This window comes from Lycium barbarum, chromosome 9 (genome assembly GCF_019175385.1).
Source record: "Lycium barbarum isolate Lr01 chromosome 9, ASM1917538v2, whole genome shotgun sequence".
NCBI lineage: Eukaryota > Viridiplantae > Streptophyta > Magnoliopsida > Solanales > Solanaceae > Lycium > Lycium barbarum.
The window spans coordinates 69,148,574-69,161,456 of record NC_083345.1 but is presented as its reverse complement, the minus strand read 5'-3'; positions in this window follow the sequence as shown (position 1 = coordinate 69,161,456).

The window sequence follows — 12,883 nt, the reverse complement described above, 5'->3', positions numbered from 1 at the left end:
CCCGATAGGACAGACTCCCCCGATTCCAGCAGGTCGAGGTAGAGGAAGAGGGGGAACGTCCAGTTCAGGTGGTACCCAGCCCCGTATTTATGCTCTAGCCGGATAACAGGATCTTGAGTCCTCCCCAGATGTGGTTACAGGTATATTATCTATATTCTCTCATGAGGTTTATGCATTAATAGATTCGGGTTCGACGTTGTCTTATATTACTCCTTATATTGCTGGTCGTATTGGGGTGAAACCCTAGCCAATCGAACCTTTTGAGGTATCTACTCCGGTTGGTGATCCCGTAATAGCTAGACAAGTACATAAGAGTTGTATAATTCTGGTATGTAATCGTCAGACCATTGTTGATTTGATTGAGCTGGAAATGTTAGATTTTGATGTTATTATGGGTATGGATTCGTTGGCCTCTTGTTATGCCAATGTCAATTGCCGAATGAAAGTAGTTCGATTCTAATTCCCGGGAGAACCCGTGCTTGAATGGAAAGGTAATACAGCGTCACCTCGAGGTAGGTTTATTTCCTACCTTAAGGCAAGGTAGGTTTATTTCCTACAAAAGGCTACATTTATCACCTAGTTCGAGTTCATGAGACTGAAGCAAAGTCACCGACTTTTCAATTCGTCCCGGTAGTGAGTGAATTTTCGGATGTATTTCCAGATGTACTCCCAGGCCTTCCTCCAGAAAGAGAGATTGATTTTGCTATTGATGTGTTACCGGACACCAAGCCTATTTCTATTCCTCCTTACCGAATGGCTCCTGCAAAATTTCAAGAGCTAAAGGCACAACTGAAGGATTTGCTTGAGAAGGGATTTATTACGCCCAGTTCATCACCGTAGGGCGCACCTGTTCTATTTGTGTGAAAGAAAGATAGTTCCCTACGGATGTGCATTAATTATAGACAGCTGAATAAGGTGACGATAAAGAATAAATATCCTCTCCCGAGAATCAATGATTTGTTTGACCAATTACAGGGTGCCAAGTGGTTTTCCAAAATAGATCTGAGGTCAGGTTATCATCAAGTGAGAGTTAGAGAGAAAGATATTCCTAAAATAACATTCAGAACGAGATATGGCCACTATGAATTTTGGGTAATGTCATTTGGGTTGACTAATGCTCCGGTAGTGTTTATGAATATGATGAATAATGTATTCAAGTCTCTCTTAGCTCTGTTCGTGATCGTGTTCATTGATGATATTCTTGTATACTCGGACAGAATCAGAGCATGCAGACCATTTGCGTATTGTCCTTGGAATTCTTCGAACTCCTGAGTTGTATGCAAAATTTTTGAAATGTGAGTTTTGGTTAAATTCTATGACTTTTCTGGGCCATATTATTTTAGCTGATGGCATTCTAGTAGACACAGAAAGTTGAAGCTATGAAGACTTGGCCAAGGCTTACAACGCCTACAGAAGTCCGTAGTTTTCTGGGATTGGCAGGTTACTATAGAAGATTTGTGGAAGGGTTTTCCTCTATTTCGGCACCATTGACAGAGCTAACTTAGAAGTCAGCAAGATTCCAACAGACTGATGCTTGTGAACGCAGTTTCCAAGAATTGAAGGATAGATTAACTTCAGCCCCAGTCCTGACACTCCCAAAAGGGCCAGATGGTTATGTTATGTATTGTGATGCCTCTGGTGTTGGGTTAGGATGTGTGTTGTTGCAGCACGGTAAAGTCTTCGCCTATGCTTCAAGGCAGTTGCGGCAACATGAAAAGAATTATCCGACCCATGACCTTGAATTGGCTGCGGTTATCCATGCATTAAAGTTGTGGAGACACTATTTGTATGGCGTTCATGTTGATATTTATACCGATCACAAGAGTCTCCAATATATCTTCAAACAGAAGGAGTTAAATCTTTGACAGAGGCGGTGGTTAGAATTATTGAAAGATTATGATGTGAGTATTTTATACCACCCCGGGAAAGCGAATGTAGTGGCTGATGCACTTAGCCGCAAATCAATGGGTAGTCTATGTGAGGCCCCTCCGGAGAATAAAGAATTAATTTGTGAGCTCCACCAGCTAGCCAGCCCCGGAGTTCGTCTAATTGATTCAGGCAGTGCAGGAATCGATATTAATAATCCAACTATTTCATCCTTAGATGTGGAGGTGAAAGAGCGTCAATATGAAGATCCTCCGTTGAGTCACTATAGAGATACATTTCATGAGAAAGAGAAGTCTCCATTTGAAATTTCTATAGATAGAGGTTTTAGATACCGAGACAGGCTATGTGTTCTGGATGTTGCGGAATTACGTCGTTGAATTTTGGAAGAACCTCATTATTTTTGGTATTCTATTCACCCAGGAGAGACAAAGATGTACCATGATCTCAAGCTAATGTATTGGTGGGATGCAATGAAGAAAGACATAGTAGAATTTGTAGCTCAATGTCCAAATTGCCAACAAGTGAAAATTAAGAATCAAAAGCCAGGAGGTTTGTTGCGAGCCATGGAAATTCCAACCTGGAAATGGGAAGTGATCAATATGGATTTTATTGTGGGATTACCTCGCTCCCGAAACAAGAATGACTCTATATGGGTGATCGTGGACAGACTCACGAAATCAGCCCATTTTCTTCAAGTTAGAACCACATGTTCAGCAGAAGATTATGCAAGATTATATCTTAAGGAGATAGTGCGACTCCATGGTGTACCGATGTCTATTGTCACACATAGAGGAGCGCAATTTACAGCCAAATTCTGAAAGTCTTTCCAAAAAGGTTTGGGTACTCAAGTAAGGCTTAGCACAGCATTTCATCCCCAAACAGATGGGCAAGCCGAACGCACTATTTAGACCTTGGAAGATATGTTACAAGCATGTGCGTTAGACTTCGGAGGCAATTGGGATGAACATTTACCACTTATCGAGTTTTCATACAACAATAGCTATCATTCCAGTATTCAAATGGCCTCGTATGAAGCTCTATATGGAAGAAAGTGTAGATCCCTAACTGGGTGGTTTGAAGTCAGGGAGACACAATTAATAGGTCCAGAATTGATTCAACAAGCGGTGAAAAAGGTCAAGGTTATCCGAGATCAATTAGAGACAGCCCAAAGTCGCCAGAAATCTTATGCGAACTACTGACGGCGAGACTTAGAATTCCAAGTTGATGACTGGGTATTCCTAAAGGTATCACCAATGAAAGGCGTGATGAGGTTTGGTAAGAAGGGAAAACTAAGTCCTCGGTACATAGGACCTTATAAAATTGTTCGCAAGATAGGCCAAGTAGCATATGAACTGGATTTACCCCCGGAACTTGAAGCGGTCCATCCAGTTTTTCATGTATCAATGCTCCGTAAATGTGTTGGAGATCCAACTAGAATCATGTCGATTGATGATTTTCAACTGACAGAAAAGTTGGCTTATAAAGAGGTACCCATTGTTATACTAGATAGGCAAGTACGGAGACTTAGAAACAAAGAAGTAGCTTCAGTCAAGGTTTTATGGACAAATAATAACCGAGAAGAAATGACTTGGGAAACGGAAAATAATATGAAGTCTAAGTACCCACACTTATTTCTACCCTCAGAAGAGATTCAAGATGAGACATTAGCATTATGAGGTATGTATGTTTTCTTTTCATGCTTTTAGTCGTGTGTGGCCATAATTTATTGCTATTGTGTTGTAGCCCTGTGACGTAATGTTATTATGGGCTGTTGTGACAGGATGGTAGCGTCATATTACTGGAAAAAGTCTGGCGAAATTTTCAAAAAATTCCCGAGAACTTAACATTCGAGAATGAATGTTTTTAAAGGGGGGAAGAATGTTACACCCCGGAAAATTTCATGTCATTGCACAGTAAGTAGACTAACACAGGAAAAGAAGTACATGATTTCTACAAGTAAGAAGTAGTATTTAATGGTTTTAACTAAGATTTCAAAGACGTTTGACGCAAGAGAAGAAAGCTCGTCAAGAAAGGCGAAGTATACGTTGTGTTTGGAAGAGTTTAGTAAAGTACCGAGCTAATGGAGATTTAATAATGTCTTGATAAGAAGTTATAATTCTCCTTAGATTTCTAATAAAGTGTTAAACAAGAGTTAAGAAGGTTCCACAACGATTGGAGATGAAACGAAACGACGGAACTAATTTCGGGAAAGTGGAATTATACGACCACTTATACGGTCCGTATAACTTTATACGGTCCGTATAAGGGGTTTGTATAACCCAACAGGAAGGATGTTTTCCATGATGGTGAACCACGGTCACTTATACGGACCGTACAATGTTATACGGACCGTATAAGTGTCCGTATAACACCCGACGGGCTAAGTAAATTTCAAGTACATAAATGTGTTCCCACTTTCATTTTCTCATTCTTTCCATTTCTCCACTTCTCTCAAGACTTCTAGAGGGTTCTACATATTTCATCAACACAGTTTCAAGGAAAATCAAAGATCAACTTCATCAAACCAAGGAAATCAAGTGTAAGGGAGCTCTCTAGGGTTGTTTGAAGTCAAGAATCTCTTGGAAGCTGAAGCTAGGGTTTTCTTCAAGTGTAGTATTTCTATCCGAAACCTATTCCTACTCAATCAAAGGTAAGTTTTATGATCAATTCATGTCATTTATACTATTGAGGGGTTGAAAGACTTGGATTATGGAAGGAAATAAAAAATAGGTTACAAATATAAGAATAGTGACATTGTTGATTAGTAGCTTAGTATGAATCATGATTCTTTATATGTTACGAGTATAGTTCTGTTATAAATGATATTAAGAGTATGGAAGAAGAATTATATGAGGACGAAGGTAATGTTGTATTATGACCATGGTTATGGAGGCCCTTAAAATGGAAGTAGGAGAGTTGAATAATGTGTGGTCGAGGAATATTGTTGATTATGATATGATAAATGTTATTATTAACGTTTGGGAGTTATTATACGATATGGAGAAAGTTGTATAAACAAAGGAGGTTCTGCTCAATTTTCTCCAGCTTTAGTTCAAGCATGTTTGTGTTATCGATTATCTAATATTAGTACGAACTCTCTTGAAGGTAGAAATGTGAATATTGGAGGGGAATGATCAAGTGATAAACTAGCTAAACAAAAAGGTATGTAAGGCTAGTCCCTTCTTTCTAAGGAATGACTCCTATGGCATGAATCCTCCTATTTTTCCATGACTTTCTTACATTCCGAAAATTATGAGTAATAAGATTATAAAGAGCTTCACATGAGATAAAGGAAAGAGATATTTTACGGGTATGATAATGATAATGATGAGATTAAGTCTAAAGATTCTATATCCCATGATATGATGTTTCTACGAAGCTAATGATCCTAATTATGCTTCTTTGATGTTGTTCATTGTGTTACACTCATCTTATAATGCTAGTTCCTTCAAGGTGAGGCAAAATGCTTATCAATACTCCATAATGGAATTGGGGGTTCACGACCTTACGACACCCTGATAGAGTTATAGTTGTATTTGAGTTTTATGCATGAATCATGATAGGTATATGATGATGATATTACACCGTGCCTATATGGCCGGGGCAGACACCGCTAAGGCAGACGGCGTATATACCATGTCCAGATGGCATGGGCAGACACCACTAGTGGGCGGCATGAGATGTTTACCCCGACGTGGGAGGCCTGGACGCAAGCTAATGATGATCACACCGTACCTATATGGTCGGGTAGCTTATGTATATATGCATACACGATATGATAATATTTATGAAGTAAGTTAGCATGCATTATTTCAATCTTAAGTGACAGTTAGTTACAGGTTATTCCTCACTTGATGTCCCTTTGTTTCGTCGATATGTTAATATTGTTTATACCTTAGTATAGTACAATGTTCTTACTGACGTCCTTCCTTTTTGGACGCTTTGTTTATGCCCACAGGTAGACAGGGAGGTGGCCCAGATTCATAGGAGCTGATCAGCGGACTTACAAGAGCACTCCATTATTTTCGGAGGTGCTATTTTGAGATATTCTTTGTGTACATATTTGGGCGCGACGGGGTCCTGTCCCGTCCTTATGTCTAGTACTCTAGTAGAGGCTCGTAGATACGTATGTTTGGGTAATAGATGTACCATGATGACCTCATTGTATATTATATATTATTTTGATAGCCCGAGAGGCTCACGTATATGAAAATAGATATGTTCTTTGAAGTGATAATGATTTTCCCTATGACTAGAAGTGTGAGGCTAATAAATGAATGTAGGATAAGTATGGTGACTAGTAGAATGAGTGGTGCTCGGTAGTCAGCTTCGGGTGCCCGTCATGGCCCCAGACGAGTCGTGACATATACATATGATTTTTTTACCTTTATTTTATAAACTGTTGGAGGTGAATGTTGAAATTGGCGGGTTCAAGTGTTATAATTGTGTCGTTTAGGTCTTCCGATGTTATTCTGGACGTCGGATGCCGGTCATGTCTAGAGTGGGTTTTGGAGCGTGACAGTAACAACCCGTTCTCTTGTTATACGTGTTTTGACCATATTACCTCTGTCAACCCAGTTCCCGAGGTCTTCAGGCATTTCTAGTGAAAGTTGAAAGAATTAGAACTCTTAGGTGAAAGCGTTTGACCAATAGTTAACTTTTGGGTAAACAGACATTTTTCAGCTATACGTCGATTCTATGAGGTCCGGAGTGTTGTTTATGACTTGGTGGGGTGGCTGGTTCAATTCTTCAGGCTTTCAGGGGAGTTTTGGGGTACTTGGTTAGAAACTTAATTTTAGTCGTTTGGCAGTTAACTGAGTCAAGGTGACCTCCGTTGGGAATTCCAAGGTCACGGATGGGTTAATAACATGTTTTTACTTGTGTCCGCATGTTTGGTTTGTATCCGGTAGGTATCAGATGGATGTCGAAATTTTGGGTTGAAACTTGGTGAAGCTAGAATTTTTTGGTTTCTGATGTCTCGCCCCAACAGAGTGGATTCGCTCTTGTAGGTCCACCCAAGCGATACCTGGCCCGCAGGAGCGAAAATTTGAATCATTTAATGATCTCCACCCCAGCGGATGAGTATCCTCTAGGCGGGATCGTGAAACCCAGATTCCTTTCGCCCCAGCGATTACCGCTGAACAGAAACTTTATTTCATTCCCCAACTTCGCATCATTATTCCTATTCACCAAAAACCTAATCCTACGGAGTAATGTGAACGATTTCTAAAGAAGCATAGTGCAATCATCTTGGGGTAAAGCCTCATTTGTTTGCACTTAATGGAGGTCTGAATCTGAATAGTTCAGGCCTTAGGCCATTTAGTGCATTTGTTTACATTAAGATCTAAGCACTTATTTGGTCTGAATAGGTCTTAATCATTAAGATCTTAAACAAAGTCTTAATATAATTAAGAGGTATTTTGTATGGGTAATTTTAACACCGGCTCCACCTCCCACCTGCACCCCAACCCCCACACCCCCACCACCCACACCCACCACCACCCAACCTCCCTACCTCATAACCCACCCACCACAACCCTCCAGTACCCACGCCCCAGCCCTACCCCTCCACTTACCAACACCACCCCAACCCACAAACCCAGCCACCCACCACCACCCAACCCCCACTCCATTCAACACCCTCACCCTACCCCTCACCACCCACCTACCTTACCCCCAACCACCCCTCTCACAAACCCACCTCGCCACCACCCACCACACTACCGCACTACCACCATCCCCCCACCCCACCCCACCCCCAAAAAAACCCCACCACCCACCATCACTATAAACATCTCCATTATTACTAACAAACGTAAATGTTTCATTTTTTATCAAATAATATTTTCATTTTATTAAATTTTTATTTATTTTCTATTACCTAGTTACTTTTCTTATTTGAATTGTAGATTTACAATGTTTAAATAAATACATTATGCACATTCAGATATTGAAAACAATCAGTCTTAATCATTCAGCCTTCAGATCTAGGAACAACATCTTAATCATTCAGACGTGCATTTAGATTCAGACGTCTTAATCTTAATATAAACAAATAAGGACTTCTTTATGCCTTATTCTATTAGTTTATTCTTTATTTATTAGCATCCATGGTGATCATGAACTATGGTGAAGATGGTTATGAAAATCTAGACTTGTGATATTAAAACCCTTTTTATCTAATTGAGTAAAGATTGAGTTAATCACTATTTCCTACTATCTAATCATGAGGAAATTAGATTCTAGGCTTAAATCTCCCTTTGCTTCGAGAAATCAATTATGAAATTTAGGGTTACTTCTAGGGATTTTGGTGTAATTGATGAAATTGAGAAACAAATTGTGGTTAGAATTCCATGAAATTAAGGATAATAATAACTAGACCTTGAGTAATGAATTTTGCCCTCAATTTTTGTTTTTTCCCTTGTGATTTGTTAGGGGTATTTCGGGGATTTTTGGGTGACTTTCACACCCGATTCTTTTTCCAAATTGTTGATTATTTTTTGGTCATTTACTTACTTAGAATTGGTAATTGTTAGCCTTCGATCATTCTAAGATACTTGGAAAAGGGAAAGCCCGGGTGAAGTAGTTCGTGGCTCCTGTTCGGCAATCGAGGTAGGTTACGGCTTACTTTAGTTAGACTTCGATTAGTGAAACATATGTATGCGTAGAATTGATGGTAGAAAGCATGATTAGGTATTCGGGCATAATGTTGGTATTGATATACTTTTAGGTTGGTATGACTTCAGATTATATGGGATTGTCGCCGTTATTTTACGCATTGTGACTTATGGTATGCTTGTTGATGTGGTTGGAGTGATGTGATTTGATAGATTCACTATGGTGATTGAAACTCGATGTTGATTCCCTTTTCATGGTTGTTACGATTTATGCAAGCTTTGATGTGGCTTATGGTGTTTGTGATCTCCATAGCATGTTACATTGGTATTGATTGGATTCGATTTAGCATTCTTGCATTCATACACTCATACATGATGGAAATGGTATGGAAATGATTTAATGAAAGCAATATGGTACTGATGATGAAAGACTTATGGCAACTATGAAAGAAAATGTGGCACTTTGATGTAAGCATTATGTGAATCCGTGATACGAGGTTGTTCCAGAGCAGAAGGTATATGTGCTCGTGATCCGCTGGCACATTCAAGAGTGAGTGGTATATTGATGCCATGGGTCCCCCGTGGGTCATGACTGACGAGGCGTCGATATTCCGTCCGGAGCATGTGTGTACAGGTTGAGATATTGGCCATTGCATTGCATAACGTCCATTTCATTGCATTGCATATATCATCATCACATTTTACATCGATTGACTGGATTTGTTGGTTGTATTTGTGATTGTGGTTACTTTGAGGCAATATTGGAAACTTGGAAGACTTGTGTTTAGGTGCTTCACCTTAGGCGATGATTCGGTTATGTGATCTTTTGTGACTTAATTGGTTATTTGTGCCTATCGGTTTATCTTATCGATTTTGTGCTTGTATGTGTAAACTAATCTTAGTCGGCCTATGATTCTTACCAATACTTGTGTGTACTGATACTACTCTTGCTGCACTTTTCCTGATTGCAGATTTTGAGGCAGGACCTTCTTCCTGACCCCCTTTCTAGCCTGGAGGCCATTTCTTGCCAAGATCCCGAGGGTGAGCACCTACCTGCCATGCATCCCAGAGTTCCTTCCTGTTTGTCTACTACTATTCCATTATATATTTTCATTTGAATTTTAGACATATGTATTTACTCTTAGACATCGTTGGTTAGTTGTTCTTGTACGATGACTTCATTTCTGGGATTGTATTATGACTTAGTATCTTCTGCACTTTATATTTGTGGTATTGACTTAGAATTATTATTATTTGATCTTGTTGTTTAACTCTTTTCATAATTGAATACCTAATGAATTAAGGGGATGATTCGCCTACCAGGGGGGATAGTGTGGGTGCCATCACGACTGTATATTGGGTCGTGACAGTTTTTCTAATTGTAATAGGATTTTGGTTATTTAGGGTTGGGAAATCAGCATCACTAGTGATGTTTACAGGCAAACTAGTTCCCGGAAGAGGTTGGCCGCTAGCTGAAGTGGCTATGTGCGGCAGGATATCTCTAGTTTAGGGTTATTCTATTCGTAGGGCTAGAGAGCATTTTTCTTGAAGCCAATTTCAGTAACAATTGTAGATTTCTTCCATTTTTAAGCACTTGAACTAGAAGCCTTTGTTATAAATTTCTCTTTCTTCACATCTTAAACTAAAAGACTCTGTTAAAAATATCAAATATGCATAAATATTTTTCTCTTAAACCTAACATCAATACAAGGGAGAAAAGGAGAAAGAGGTAATAAAAGAAGATAAAGAAAAGAAATACAATGATTTAAAAAGGCATATACTTGGGGAATATTTCTATACCAAATTCAGCAAAATAATTGCACACTGTGATGATTATGGTAACATACAACTTGTTGGTGGGTTTAAATTGGTGACAATGAAGATCTGATCATTTAATACAGATCTGGCCGGAAAAACTTTTCTGGTGGTCTGCATTTTTAATCCACTAATCCATGTCTTTGTGTAAATAGTGTATAATATGTGTGTCATTAGTGTGTATAGTTTATACACTGATTCTATGTTGATTATATATTTTATCATACACAAACAATGATATACTTTCTATACATCTACTATAGGGATACATATTCTATACGATAATGATACATTTTCTATACATATAGTAGTGATAAATATTATATACAACAATGATACAGTTTCTATACATATGTGAGAAATAGTTGAAAAAAGGTTACGAAATAACATTATTTTGCAAAGGCTAAAAATGGTTTTTAAGCTTTTTGGGTCATCTGGTGTCAATAATTTCACCTAGATGGCCATTTATGTCTTTGTCTCGAAAAATAAGTATAATCAGATCCAATACCATATGTTAAAATGAAAATATGCTAATTCAAAAGCATAACATGGGCCATTTAATTCTTTCCCATTGTTCATTAATATATCCAAATAAATTAACTCAAAATCCTACTTGAATTCTCTTAAGCAGTTTAATACCCTCAAGCATATGGACTTGAATTCTCTTAAGCAGTTTAATACCCTCAAGCATATGGAATCATCAAGCACTAATAAAATAAATTAATATTTCAGAAGTAAAACATATCCAAACATTATGAATTTTAAATCTAAGCATGGAATTTACACAAAACCTAGAAAGTTTGATAAATAAAAATGTAGCTAATCAAGTATAGATATGTGGATTAATAACAATCGTATAAGCAGTTTCATATGAGAACAAAAGTTCGCCTCAAAATATTATAAGCAAATAAGGGATACAAATCTTTTGCATTCAGTCTTCATGTAAGAGATAAAATAGGAAATATAGAATGGACAGAAATTGGACCTTCAACGAAACAAATCCCTTTCCGATAATATATTAAATAACTCCCATCCAGCGTTGCAATACAGAGACAGACGCGGTTCAGTTATGGAATAAAAATCAAAATCCGACCACCCAAAAAAAACTCAAACTGAAACCTAAATGAAAATCTAAACCTTGCTCGACCTTTCTTTCTAGCTGCTATGTCGTGAGTATCCTTCCTCTGTCCCCTTCGTTGTTGCCTTTTTGGGTGCGTTATGGTTGAGTTTACATGGCGGTTAGCCTAGGACTAAAGGGTTTGTTTGGTGTCGAAAGGTGAAGATGACCAAGCGAAATACTAATACATAATCCCCGGGATCTGGTCTGAATAGTACAAGAGCTACTAATACAAAGTCTGAATAATACTATTCAAGAATACTGATATTGTCTCAGAATAGGAAATAAGACAAGTAATATAGAGGAGTTTTCGGAGAGCGAGATCCATCCAATGCTTACCCTGGAAATTGTGCAGGCTTAGCCTCGGAATCAGTCAAGAGGTACGGAGGAGGAACCTGCCACGAACTCTGCACTCAATAAAAGAGTACAGCAAGGTAGTATTGATACGCTCAAATTTACACTTTTAATAGCGTAAAGACGATGATGTCAAATATAGTAACCCAACGAGGTTGGGGTCGAATCCCACAGAGAATATGACATGAAAATTTTACTAAACAAGTATTATACTAATCTTGCGGTCCTGGTGTATTCCAGAAAAAGGGTTTTATAGTTGTTTTGGTTTGTGGACTAATTTAAAGTGACTAGAAATTTAAAGTTGTAAATATATGGGTAAAAAGAACCAAGGTTGTGTCCCCGTCAGATAAACTGTATGATCATGGGTATCGATCTTGATATATGTCACGACCCGACTAGGGGCCACGACGGGTACCCGAGGCTAACCACCGAGCACCGCTCGTACCATTACCCATCGTACACATCAAGCGTTCATTCATTAATCTTATACTCAAATCATAGGAAAACTATTTTTTACTTTAAACATAATTACCTTTATATACATAAGCCCTTCGGCTATCAAAATATATATGTATACACGTGGGAAAAATCGTGAGATCATACTACCCACACATGCGTATCTACGAGCCTCTACTAGAGTGCTAGACATATGGACGGGACAAGACCCCGTCATGCCCAAAACGTATATATATATATATATATATATATATATATATATATATATATATATATATATATATATATATATATATATATATACATATACACAAAAGGATAAATCAATGGCACCTCCGGAATAATGGGGTGCTCTCAAAGTCTGCTAGTAGCTCCTACGAGTCTGGATCACCTCCCTGCCTACCTGTGGGCATGAACACAACGTCCAAAGAAAACAGACGTCAGTACGAATATTGTACTGAGTATGTAAGGCATGGATGAAATGAACATAACAGAGAAATCATAAGACATAAGATGAAAATATAACCTGCTTAACTTTTAAGAGTAGAAGCATTTTGTCACGACCCAACCCCGTAAGCCGTGACTGGTGCCCGACATGGACACCTGTATACATACTTTTTAGCTATATGTTCATTTC